The 13071-nt window shown below is 38.0% G+C and overlaps 1 protein-coding gene across 12 annotated transcripts in view; it reads left to right on the forward strand.

The window, feature by feature from the left end:
* The window catches only part of GULP1 (GULP PTB domain containing engulfment adaptor 1), a 287093-nt gene that overhangs the window by 1485 nt on the left and 272537 nt on the right, over nucleotides 1–13071 (forward strand). For 2 of the 12 annotated variants that reach the window (XM_048869670.2, XM_048869666.2), the window contains exon 2: nucleotides 10346–10419. The exons of the other annotated variants lie outside the window; for them this stretch is intronic. The gene's annotated coding sequence lies outside the window, so the exon portion shown is untranslated. The remainder of the gene's footprint in view (nucleotides 1–10345; nucleotides 10420–13071) is intronic. 12 annotated transcript variants of the gene reach the window in all.

Here is a 13071-nt window from a genome sequence, read left to right on the forward strand (position 1 = left end):
TATAGGGACTTTGTCAAGAATTTCAGACTCCAAATTTGACTTGGGATATGATAGGGAAACTTCCTCTCAATTCTAAATATCTGTTTCCAAAACAAACACACACCCTATATTCTAGTGAGAAATGTAAAAAGTATAGTAAAGCCATTATCTCTGGCTTTTGTTGGTCCTATAAAGTTTTGTTTTGCTTCTCCTGGCTTAGCCATAGCAATTATGTTTTGGAGATGATCTGATATCACTGCTGATACGAATGAACGCATTATTGTTTTGCAGAGGAAGATTTTTCTGTACATAGCCAAACAAAAATAGAAAAGTTAATTTAAACCCCATAAAATAGGGCTTGTCAATCGGAAAGGAATGTGAAGACTATACTAATATTTGAGCCTAAACTTCAAGCTCAGAATCTGGGGGAGGGAGAAGGAGAGAACATTCAATTTCTAAGAGGGTTTGAAACTTAGAGATGACAGTGACCTTTAATGACACTCTTCTAAAAGAATGTGGTAAAATGCAATATAATTTCTGTGTCCTTACTTTAATCTCATTACCATGATTGTTCTTTAGTTGACTAATGACAATAACATAAGTTTTGGGACATCAGTGCAGATTTACTAAGAAATGAGAATACTGAGGAGACATTTTTCTTATTTTAATCCAAGGGTAATAACAGTTAGTCAAAGGCCAGTAAAGGTTAATTGTAGTCTTGAATATTTGTCATAAAAGGAATTCAGTTACTTTGACGGTTCCTTAATATTTAAAAAAAAAAACCCACAATGCTGATACTTAAACTCGTTGCTGCTTTATTTTAAATCACTCAATTGTCTTAAACTATCACTACATTTTTAATTTAAATGGAAAATAGTACTTCTAGTTGGATTCCAGTATGTAAGCTTCTAAAAAAAAGTCTTCTCTATATTGAAGTAACTGAGAACATATTCAGAAGTCTAACTGACTCTGAAAGGAAGGCAGTAGTGGGCAGATGTGATGGTATACATGAAATTGACCTGAAATACTCTTTGAATGTACATATATTTATATAAAAATACATATGCTCTACTCTCTACTATTAAGAGTTTAAAATCTGAACATAGGAGGGGAATAATGAAAAGCAATGTGAGTGGTGATAAGAATACAATTTGCTAGTTTTGTGCTTTTTGGTATGTGCCTTTTCTTTTTATGGGCATATGTTCATTAGTTAATGAGCTTCATAAGTTAGTGTTTATAGGCCTCCTTGAAGAATTGTGTTTTCAGAAGGGAGTTGGAGGATCAAAAGGTGGAGATGCATTATATCTGAGCCGTGGATTAGGGTTTTAGGACTATGTAACAGGATGGAAGAACTCAAGGGGGCAGCTGATTGTGTGTGTTGGACAGAGTAAGGTGGGGAAGGAAGACAGTGGAAAAAGATAGCTGGAGTCAGGTTGTGGAGCACTTTGGAAGTAAAGACAAGGGTCTTAAACTTGCTTTGGACAACAATTGGAAGCCTGCAGAGGGATCTGACGAGGGTTATAATGGCAGGCGAGGTAGATTGCCTGAAGCATTTCAGATAGTATTAATGAGGGTAAGGTGGATAGTGGGAGATCAAAGAGGACGAGGCTGATGCAAAAAGAAAAGGAGGACTTGTGGCACCTTAGAGACTAACCAATTTATTTGAGCATAAGCTTTCGTGAGCTACAGCTCACTTCATCAGACAAGGGTACTGGTGATAGGCTGTTTGCCAATTTTGATATAGTTATTTTAGAATAACTAAATACACAGGTTGATACTGAATACTATACAATTAAAAGCACATAAGTTCTCATCAACCTGTGGCAACAATTCTGTACTCTTTCAAGTTCCTTTGTGTACAGTACAGTTTAAAGTCAGTTCTTCAACACAGGTCTACAAAATCCAGTCATCTGTTTTGTAAATCCTTAGAATTTCTTTAATTTTTTTTTGAAAATTCTTTCTATTTTTCTTCAAACTTCATTACATTAAAAATATAATGAAATATTAGAGGTAAACAGAGTGATATATGCATTGCAGTGTAGAATAGGGCTGTATAACGTGTATTGAAGATAAATGTATTTTGAAGCATACAGTTCTAAATACAGAATATCAAAAGAATCATGAAAATATTTGAGATTGTAATATGAATAGTACCAGTGTACTTTGATTACGGAACTAGTTTTTTTCCCAAGAGATGATCCATGAATAGCATGAGGAAATAATCAGAACTACCAGATACACTCATTAAAGAAAACTTGAAACTAGGAGCGTATCAAGTGCCCCTACCTTTATCTGGAGGGACCATTTAAGTAGAGAGAGAGGCTAGTTCATTCTCTGTAACATTTCAGTTGTTGGTTTCTCTGCTATTACTTCCAACCACGTTGCCAATTAGTGCCCGTTTTGGTGATTTTTCTGATGGATACCAGTCCACTGAGAACTGAACTGATATCACCTAATTCATTTCACAAATGCTAGTAAATGCTTAGATGGAAACAATTTCCAGTTACTACAGAACTGAATTTAAATTATATGAATGACAGACATCAGAGGCTCTGTTTGTAACAACTAATCCCCTGAGCCAAAGAAGTTCTGAATTGAGCTTTTAGAACAGAATTTATATAACAATGCATAAATTATGCAATAATAAACCTTGCCCTCCTTTCTCTCAATAGTAATCTCATTTTTGAGTGGATAATCACAATGAGGGAATCAGATTATTGCCCAGGAAAGAACAGAGACTATATTATTGCTATTATAACACAAGCAGTGCCCCCACACAAACTGCTTAACAACATTCTCCACATATCTCTCACCTTAACCATACTTCCTCTAAGGATTTTAGAAACTGATGCCCTTGGGGTCCAATCCTGCTCATTTTACTCATGTGTATGTCACTGAAGTTGTTGCCTGACCATTGCAGTCCCATCTGCCCTAGTCCAAAGTAGGCCATAATTTCAGAGGAGTTGAGCTGCGCTTGGGTTATAAGTAGTCAAAAGTTGTGTTTATCTTGGAAAAAATATTTATTTTGCTTAAATTTAAAAACTTTTGATTTTTATGGACTGTCTGCTGTTCACATACTTACTTATCTCCTATTGACAGCAGTGGAATTGTCAAGGTTCCTCCCCCACTCTGAACTCTAGGGTACAGATGTGGGGACCTGCATGAAAAACCTCCTAAGCTTATCTTTACCAGCTTAGGTCAAAACTTCCCCAAGGTACAAAATATTCCACCCGTCGTCCTTGGATTGGCCGCTACCACCACCAAACTAATTCTGGTTACTGGGGAAGAGCTGTTTGGACGCGTCCTTCCCCCCAAAATACTTCCCAAAACCTTGCACCCCACTTCCTGGACAAGGTTTGGTAAAAAGCCTCACCAATTTGCCTAGGTGGCTACAGACCCAGACCCTTGGATCTTAAGAACAATGAACAATCCTCCCAACACTTGCACCCCCCCTTTCCTGGGAAATGTTGGATAAAAAGCCTCACCAATTCGCATAGGTGACCACAGACCCAAACCCTTGGATCTGAGAACAATGAAAAAGCATTCAGTTTCTTACAAGAAGACTTTTAATAAAAATAGAAGTAAATAGAAATAAAGAAATCCCCCCTGTAAAATCAGGATGGTAGATATCTTACAGGGTAATTAGATTCAAAAACATAGAGAACCCCTCTAGGCAAAACCTTAAGTTACAAAAAAGATACACAGACAGAAATAGTTATTCTATTCAGCACAATTCTTTTCTCAGCCATTTAAAGAAATCATAATCTAACACATACCTAGCTAGATTACTTACTAAAAGTTCTAAGACTCCATTCCTGGTCTATCACCAGCAGAAAACCAGCATATAGACAGACACACAGACCCTTTGTTTTTCTCCCTCCTCCCAGCTTTTGAAAGTATCTTGTCTCCTCATTGGTCATTTTGGTCAGGTGCCAGCGAGGTTACTTTAGCTTCTTAACCCTTTACAGGTGAGAGGAGCTTTCCCCTGGCCAGGAGGGATTTCAAAGGGGTTTACCCTTCCCTTTATATTTATGACAGGAATACCACAACAGATCTAATTCTGTAGAGGAAAAATGTCACATGTAGGTGACTTAAAAAAAAATAAAAAGAGCAGAGGAAAGTTTTGTGTTCCCTGAAGTTCTTTAAAGTGAAGTTCTACTCTGAAAACAGACACTAAGGTTCTATGTTTGTTTCTTTCTGTATCCAATCTTCTCAGTTTTTGTAAGTAGAAAGGATGTTTTTCTGACAGCCAGCTTTGTATATTCAGCCGGGGTTCTTTTCATCTCATACATCATCAAGGTTCAGTTATATCTGAGCAGCCCCACTGTCTTCAAATTATTATCACAGTGACACCTGTGCAACCCAATTGCCTTCAATGAGTTTGCACAGGTGGAATTGATTGGAACTTAGTAAACAATTCTGGTAATGATGCACAAGTTGTGAGAGACTCTACATGTCATTCAGTCATAGCTCTGTTCTCTCTGCAGGCTTAACAGGAGTAGCAAACAATACAAATTTATTTTTGTCGCGAAGATCTGCAGATATGACCCTAAATACAGGCAAAGAGAATATGCGTTGAGTAAAGAGGTGGAGTTTTTATAGAGTAGCATTATAGTCTTATAGAATTCTTTAGGCACTAAAATTGAGTCACAAACTTCAAGAATACTTTTTAATAGTTCAAAGGGCTAATATTTTTATTTTCAATATTATTTCCTCTTCCAGCTTTTCACACATACTTGACTTAATGTAAGTTCTTAACATTCCAAACAGATTGATATTTCCAGCATTCTACTATTGATTTAAGTGTAATCGTTGTTCCTAGGTAACTGGAGCAACTTGAACTTTTCCCATACTATGCCTAGATGCATGAATTTTGTCTCTAGGGCTGTCAATTCAGCACTTTTCAAGAGCAATAAAATCACATGAAAATTTAAAAAATGCACTCAAATTGTTGTGCAGTGCATTATTTTTAGATAAGGTGAAATAGCTCAGAGTGGACTGTGGGATTCTTAATAACTTTTTTCAAGGTCCCAGATTAGCATTTTCAGTTTGAATGAGGGCAGGCTTAGAGGAGCAAAAGATTAATACCTGGTTTTGGTCAATTAGTAAAGATGGGTAGCAATATGTGTACCTTCTTGACTATCACCTATCATAACCTGAGATTGCCAGTTCCTTTTTTTAAAAAATGAAGACCTCAGCATGACCTTAACTAGTCGTGATTTCTTTTCCAAACAAGTTGCACGTTTGGCCAGCATACCCATTGGACTTTTGTGCTTACTTAACACAAATAATCATCTTATATTGCTTTGAAAGTTACAATAAATACTACATCCCTAATGAGTACTTCCTGCTTTTACATTATTTTAAATCAGTTTGCCAAACTATATATCTCCTTGTGCCACTGACTTTTTAGTAGAAATCTACACTGAAATAAATGGGAAGCTTTTTTAAAAATAGAAAAAAAAAATCTGATGCAAAATGGCTCTTGCTGTAGTGTACCCTACAATTGGCTTCTGTTACTTTTTAAAAGAGGTTATTCCTGAAATGCTATAGTAATCTTCTGTGCATTCAGGCATGTGCAGGCCAAACATATTAGGATTCATAAACAAAGAGTTTGTATGTTCTCAATGCCATCTTTTTAATGTTTGTTAGGACTAGCCCTCCATATACCATACTATTTTGCTACATTATGTCTCTTGCACTTCTTGTGTGTAGAATTGTCAGCCACAAGTGTTTGAAATCATGAGTCTGATCCTAAAAATCATGATTGGCTTAAAAAATTTGTGATTAAAGTCAAATAATAAATCTTGGATTTTTTAGTTGCCTTTTAGCCTTTGAGCCTTATGAGTGCCCTCAAGTCTCATTTGCAAGCTTTTCTTTGTAATCATGAGAGGCTAACACTTTTTTAAATATAAGGACTGAGATTCTCACATAAATACAAGATTCCAGGCCCTGGGGCTCTAAGAAAAACAAATATTGTGAGATTAGCAATAAGATTACAAGGGATGGTATCACTGTGGGTGAGCTTTTGCTGAAATAAGATTTATTATTAAATGAGAAGATATTGTCAAAGAATTTCACTTTCATCCATATTTAAATTCTGATTTGAGGTACATGTTGGTTGTAGGATAGCTCTAACTAAATGGCAGTATACCTGTTGAATGTAGCACTGAAATCACTTCATATTCAATGCTAGATATAATGGTTTTCAGAAATAGTGTAGCTACCTCCCTTTTCTTCCTCCAACCATATGAGGTGAAATAGGGATAGAACTTTGGACCTTTAGCTGCAGTGTACATTCCAGTGGAGAGTCTAAGCAGCAGGTAAGTGTCAAATTCACTGGTAAGTTACCAGTAATGTAAGGTCTCTTTTTGTTGCAAATCATACCCATTTTAAAATAAGCAAAGATTCTAAAATAATATCAAAGTGGATCATTAAAATTAAGCAATAAATGTAGCAGGAGGTAAAGTACATATGTTTTTTTATAATACTGAATGCTTAACCAAGTCAGCATATGGGAGTAGGTGGATATATAGCTAACATAAACAGTAGTTTGAGAGACCGAAAGCCCACAGCTGTGCCCCTTAATCTGTTTCATATGTGCAAGCTTTAGAGGTGAGTGTGTTGTAGCTTTGTAAACAAAAAGATCTTTAGCATCTGAGTTTAGACATGATCTCTCTCTTGAAGGGAGCAGGCTACAAATTGCAATACCAATTTTGTATGCTTGACTGCAGTATTAATATCAAATTTATCATGTTGAGCAAATAAATTTAGGATGGTGGAAAGACTTTTTTTCAACAAATTTTGCAGCTGGAACTGATACTAATACTCTTATCTCTCAGTACCATACAGTAATTGCAGTTAATTGGTTGCTGGATAACTGCTTCTGCCATGTGTTGTGGTGTGAAAATGTAATATATCAACAGTAATAAATCACAACATTAGTATGTATAACTTTAATGTTTTGAGAGAATTTCCAGATCAATCATCCATGGGTGAAACATTTCATATGAAATTCCAGTACCAGTGCATTCCCCACACTTTTGTAGCTAAAGTGCTTGTTACTACTATTACTTAAGTATTAATTTATTGGATATTATTTATTTGGGTAATTTATGCATTAAGTTAAACCAGTAGTGTTTGCTGCTGGTAACATGAAAATCAAGACTGGGTGCAGATGTCCATAATTAGGAGGTGACCGGAATACTCATGCCTTTTTTCACACAGTCATTTAGAAATGTTGGCGCCCCCATTAAATCACAACCAGCCTGCATTCTAATATAACCCCTATGTAATTTCCCAGTTGTCTGAATCATACCAGGCTTTTCTTCCTCAGTTATGGGGGCTCATGTAAATACAGTCCCACTTGTAACTGTCACTGCAAGACAAAAACTGATCCCAAAATTTGGAGATTGGAACTCAACATTTGGCTCCAATTACAATGGTCACAAGAGCGCATCTTTCAGAAAACCACCTGGCTTAGAAAGGACACTAGGGAGCTTTTCAGTGCATCAGAAATAGACATTTCTCCAAGGCTGAATAGAAGCATAGAAGTTTGAGAGAGGCAAATGGGAAGTTCCACGAGGAACACTGGGCTAAACTGGACTCTTTATCTCCTGCAAGCTTCAGGCCTTGCTGATGATACAGGGGATATAAAACTCTACATTCCGCCCAAGGATTGTGGGGAAAATACCAGTGCAGAAATTAGAGACCAGGTGAAAAGAGACCTTTATCGTGATGGAGATTTGAACTCCAGTTGAAACTGTATTCATGACTTGCTCAGTTGCACCTAACTATTAAAGGATATGCACTTGTGTGTGTGCAAAAATGGGTAATTGACAGGAGTTGTCTGTAATTTTTTGGTGTATCTTTGGCTTTTACTTGTCGAAAGTACACACTGAGATGCAGAAAAGTCAGAGGGAGAAAAGCTGATGTTATTGGATGACTAGTTTATGCAGGTAAAGAGACTTGAACTTAGAAGCAGTTTTTTGTGTGAGTGCACGCACGTGTTCGTATTGGATCATGGGTCATTGTGTTCCCATCCTTTCATTATTCAGAACTTCCCTTTGGCCAATAAAATCTCAAATGCTGTCACACTTTGTGAGCTTTAAGATAGTTATATGTACAGAACAAGAGAACATGTATCACTCGCTAACCAAAGCACTGTATAGCTATCTTCTTTAAAGAAGTGTTACAACAAACATGGATGAACTTCTGCTGTGGCTTTGCTGTTATGTCTGATGAAAAATTTTTTAGCGGGACTCCTTGTTCTGTACCTAGAAGCTAAAATGTGGCACACTGCAGGGGGCACACATTCAGCTGTAGACCACATATGGGTTAAGCACTAACCATGCTTCACAGAGTAAGGATATGTCCCTCTAACTGTCAGATATGTGCATGCTGATCCACAAGAGACAGAGGGAAAGAAGTTAATGTTATTGGAGGGAACATTAATTCCATAACTAGTAACCTTCTGTTTAAAAAATACCTAATGATCATGTATAAATGGAGTTTAACTGTTGTTTATAATCAATATGCTAGATGAGTCAAACTGTACAAAGGTCTGGTAGCGTTTACTGTTGAGAATGGTCTGAAGAGAATAGTTAGCCCCTTTCATGTTGATGTGCAGAAAAAAGAGACCTCTCTGTCGTCTTCCTTTGTGACTCATCCTGGATCGTAAAGCAACTTGCCAAGTGTCTAGGATCAGCTGGGAATTGGATATTGGCTAGCTGGTTGAGGTTTCATCCAGAAAAGACAGAGGTAAAGGGAAAGCAACCATGAAAAATGAGGCTTGTCTCACACCCTTATTAAGAAGGTGCCTGCCACTTGCTAAATGGAGGAGTAAGGATGCTGCAGCAGGTTGGCTGTAGGAGCTTGCTAGAGGGAAGGTTGGGAAGAGAGGTATTCAGAGAGGATGTGGAAAATGTGGAGAAGTAGAAGCATATGCATTCTGTACTGTTGACAAATTGCTTATTTTGTTTATCTATTGTTTTATCTACTTCAGTTGTAAGATCTTTGTGATAGGGACTCTCTGCTAGTATGTGTACGTGTGTCTCTGTGTGTGTGTACAGTGCCTCTGACTGAGGGTCTCTTATCACTTCTCATTTAGGCACTACCAGAATGTGATGGATTCTAAGATTGCTGCTATTTAAGAGTGGAAAAGACTTGTTGCTTTTTTTATTTCACATGTGAACATTGTCGTACTTACTAGTGCCTTTCCCACAGCCAGGTTGGACTTCTATTTTGTTCTAGAGGGGGCCTACACCTTATGACCACCTGGAAAATTGTATACAGTGGAGAATGTAGCTGCTGGTTCACTAAATAGGATTTTCTGTAGGAGTACTCTATCCCTGTACTCCATTATCTGCCTTGGCTACCAGATTATACTGAGTGAAATTTCAAATGTTGTTGTTAATTTCTAAAGCCCTAACTATTCAGGGAATTGCCTATCTTAGAGATCCCTTTCCCTGCGTGTGGCTCTGTGGCAGTATCAGGCAGCTGAGGCACTGAATAGCAATAGGTTTAAATGAGAACTGGTGTAAATGAGAATAGAAATAGGGTGTTCTTGGGGGAGGGTGAATGGCAGGATGTCTGCAGCTATTTAATTTGTTAATGTGCCCTCCTGTGCCAGAGCTCAGGTTTGATGAATGTTGGGGAACATTCCAAGGCCTATCTTTTTCCAGATTCTTTAGAGAGAGAGAGAGTTGGATGTTGAATGAAATTTTGGGGTCAATGCCTGGCAGCATCCTTTGTGGTATTGTGCTAATTTGTGAAAGTATTGTTTTTCTAAGAGTGTTTAAAGTATATTTAGAAAATGCAAATCAAAACATGAATGCGTTAAAATAAACAGGATCTTCTCTGATACCCAGGCCCACCCAGCAAGATTTTGTAAGTCAGTGACTCCCCCCTCGTGAGCTGTTATATTTTGATCATGGAAGTTGCCTAATAAGAGTCCTATCTTGGTAAACTAGACCAGTCCTGTCTATTTTAAACAAAGTATTGTTTGTTTGTAGGTGAAGGAGTGTCACATTAGGACAAGTTTTGTTATCATAGGTCTTGCCTACTCTAGGAAAAAATGGTACCTGTTTTTCCCAGCAACAGGGCAGCTGTATTGTTACTGAGAAACAGCAACATTGCCTGGAAATGGATACAAAATCTCCTAGCATAAATATACCCTCAGGCCCTTACAGTATATAGGTCAGAGTTTAACTTGCAGTTCTAAAGAGTCTTAATGAGGTGTGTTGTTGTTTCTCATCACAGCAGCCCACCTACATCATCTATGCCCATCCAAACAGTTGTAAATTATCAAAAGCCCTGAGTATTTTATGTATCATTGTAGATAATTTAACCTTTTTCTTATCTCCAGTTAATCATCAGTGCTGACTCTTCTCTGTTCAAGGACATACACCTGCAAACATGATGCTGGGGTAAACCTGAATGGTATGTTAACAGCACTCCTGCTTTTCTGGTGAGGGGTGGAGGAGTTTGTTCCATCGTGCTGGTGGTTGCTATGCACAATTAGACATGCTGATTTATGTTTTTATTTGTTCTTGTTCTAGTTTCAGCCCCCATGAATTTTCCCACTAGTTTTATTTTCTGCCACCCCAAATCATGCTGCATTGCAGCACATGCTTAACAGGGTCTAATCTGATTCAAGATTAACCTCTTTTAAACTTTCCTCTTATTACTATTACCATACTGTTAATCTTATGTACAATGGTTGTACTGTTCATAATCCAATCAATTCCTATCACCTTCCACTTAATTGGGACACACTTAAATGGGATATCTTCGCAAACTGAATTAAACCCAATGACATTACCAAGGACTGCTGCTTAACAAGGATGATAATTCTATTTAATTAAGATACCTGCAGTTGATTAAGTGATACTTAAATAGGGATAACTAGTATTTGTGATGCTCTGGGTGATATTGCTTTGTCTTCCTTTAAACAACCTTTACCACTGCCTTCTTCAAGTTCACTCCCATCAGGCTCACAGTATTGCACACTTGTCAGAAAATTCATGATGGTATTTCTCTAGTTCAGTTGGGTTGCAGCTCACTGAGCTGTATTCTGGGGGGGGGGGAATTTCACGTGTACATGTGTTACTTTAATGAGCCAGCAGGATTAATTTTAGTGGAGTAAAAAGCTTGAGAACCTCTCAGATACCAAATGACTTGACTTCTCTTAAAGCCCATGATCCTCTCAGCATCCATATGGAGGGGAAACTGCACCCATGAAGGGTGGGAGGGGGCAGAGGCGCTCACAGGAAGTACTGGTCTTGCAAAAATGGTGCTCTCTAGGGCCAGTGGGAACCAGGCAGCAGAGGAATCAAGGGGCATCTGCATGATCCTGAACAGTGTGTGGGTTAAGGGAGTGGTTATTCCTGCACAGAAGACAATCCGGCCCAAGGCTAAGAACTTTGCTCCTTTGGGATGCTAGGCTATCCACCTGGGGTATGTTGAAAGTGAATCCATACGACTTCTACATAGTCCCAGGTACTACTGGTCAGATTTTGTATTTTGTTTGGCATTCTGAAAAATAATTAAATTAATTAAACTATGAAAATATCCTCAACAACTGACAGTGCCTGGTTTATTACATGTAATCATTAGAAAAACCAAGTGAAAAATTGCAATAGAGCATTAACAAGCCCCTAAAACATGTGTTACTCCTTTTCCCCTAAACTCCAATGTAACACAAATTAATTTCACTCATGGTTTTGTATCTCATCTTTGCATGGCTTGCTGTTACTTGTTTATCCCCTTCTCATGTCTGAGTGTTATGATCCCACATTGAATTGAATTTATTGTATCTGTGAAAACTGCCTTTCATGAGATTCTATCAAGGGCAAAGGTTTGCTCTTGGCTATGCTGGTGTAAATCCACAATAACTCCATTGGAGTCAATGCTCATTTACACAGTAAGCTATTGCAGGCAGGAGCCTTCTTTTTCTTACCTGGTTTAACAGTGCTTACCACAATGGGGTCCCTGAGCACTACCACAATACAAATAATGAAGAGTGCTTATAATCTTTGAGATTCACAGTGATCTAACGTGGTGGAATTTGACCCAGAGTGTTATGCTCATGAAAACATTGTGACTAGCAATGCCATGGACTGCACCTGTACATGTTGCAGGGCAGAAAAAAGGCCTAAGAATCTAAACGGCTATTGTGGCACAAAATTGTTGTAATGTATAGACTTATTAGCATTGCTTTCCATAAGTGACTTGTCCATTTATCTATCTGTCTGAGTTACTTATGCCCCCCCCCATCACTGTACTATTTAAACATCTCACAATCTTTAATATATTTTAATTCTTTAATTCTGCCTCCCTCCCCACAGTGAGGTAGGGTAGTGCTATTGTCCTCATTGTACAGATGGGGAACTGAGGCACAGAGAGACTAGAGGCTAGATCCATAAAGGGAGTTAAGTATCCTAGTATTACTTAGCTGGCCCAGAGATAGATGCCCCTTTGTGAGGCAAGGCTTAGGTTACGCCCATCTCCTCTGCATTTCCTGTTGCCTAGCTTAGGTGGCTCCTCAGTGAGCTTTCTGGCTTTTGTGAATCCCATTCTTAGGCACCTAACTCTCCCTATGCATTGTATAGGGAGCCTTAGTGCCAAATTCAGGGCTGTGGATTCCACTGGTAGGGTGCCTTAACTCAGCATTGCAGTGCGTAATGCATAAATCTCCTTTGTGTGTCTATTCCTAGGTGACTTGCCCAAGGTCACATAGGAAGTCTGGTTGAGCAGAGAACTGAATCTGGGTTTTCTAAGTCCTAAGCTCGTGCTGTGACCACTGGACTATATATGCAGTGCCATAACAACTGGACCATGTAAATGTATATGCAGGAGACAGTCATGTATTTCTCTGAGCATTTAAATTGTTTCTCTGCATTCCTGAGTATATGTGGCTAGTATACTGCTCTGTTACTATCATGTTTAGATTTACATTTTAATATCCAAAATAACTATGGAACTACTCCTTTCTGACTAATAAAAGAATTTACTTCACTCCTATAATTGTTCAGACTTCTATCAAAATTATGCTTTATTTTCAAGTTGTATTTCATTTGACCACACTATTTA

Source organism: Caretta caretta, chromosome 11, assembly GCF_965140235.1.
Source record: "Caretta caretta isolate rCarCar2 chromosome 11, rCarCar1.hap1, whole genome shotgun sequence".
NCBI classification, from domain to species: Eukaryota; Metazoa; Chordata; order Testudines; family Cheloniidae; genus Caretta; species Caretta caretta.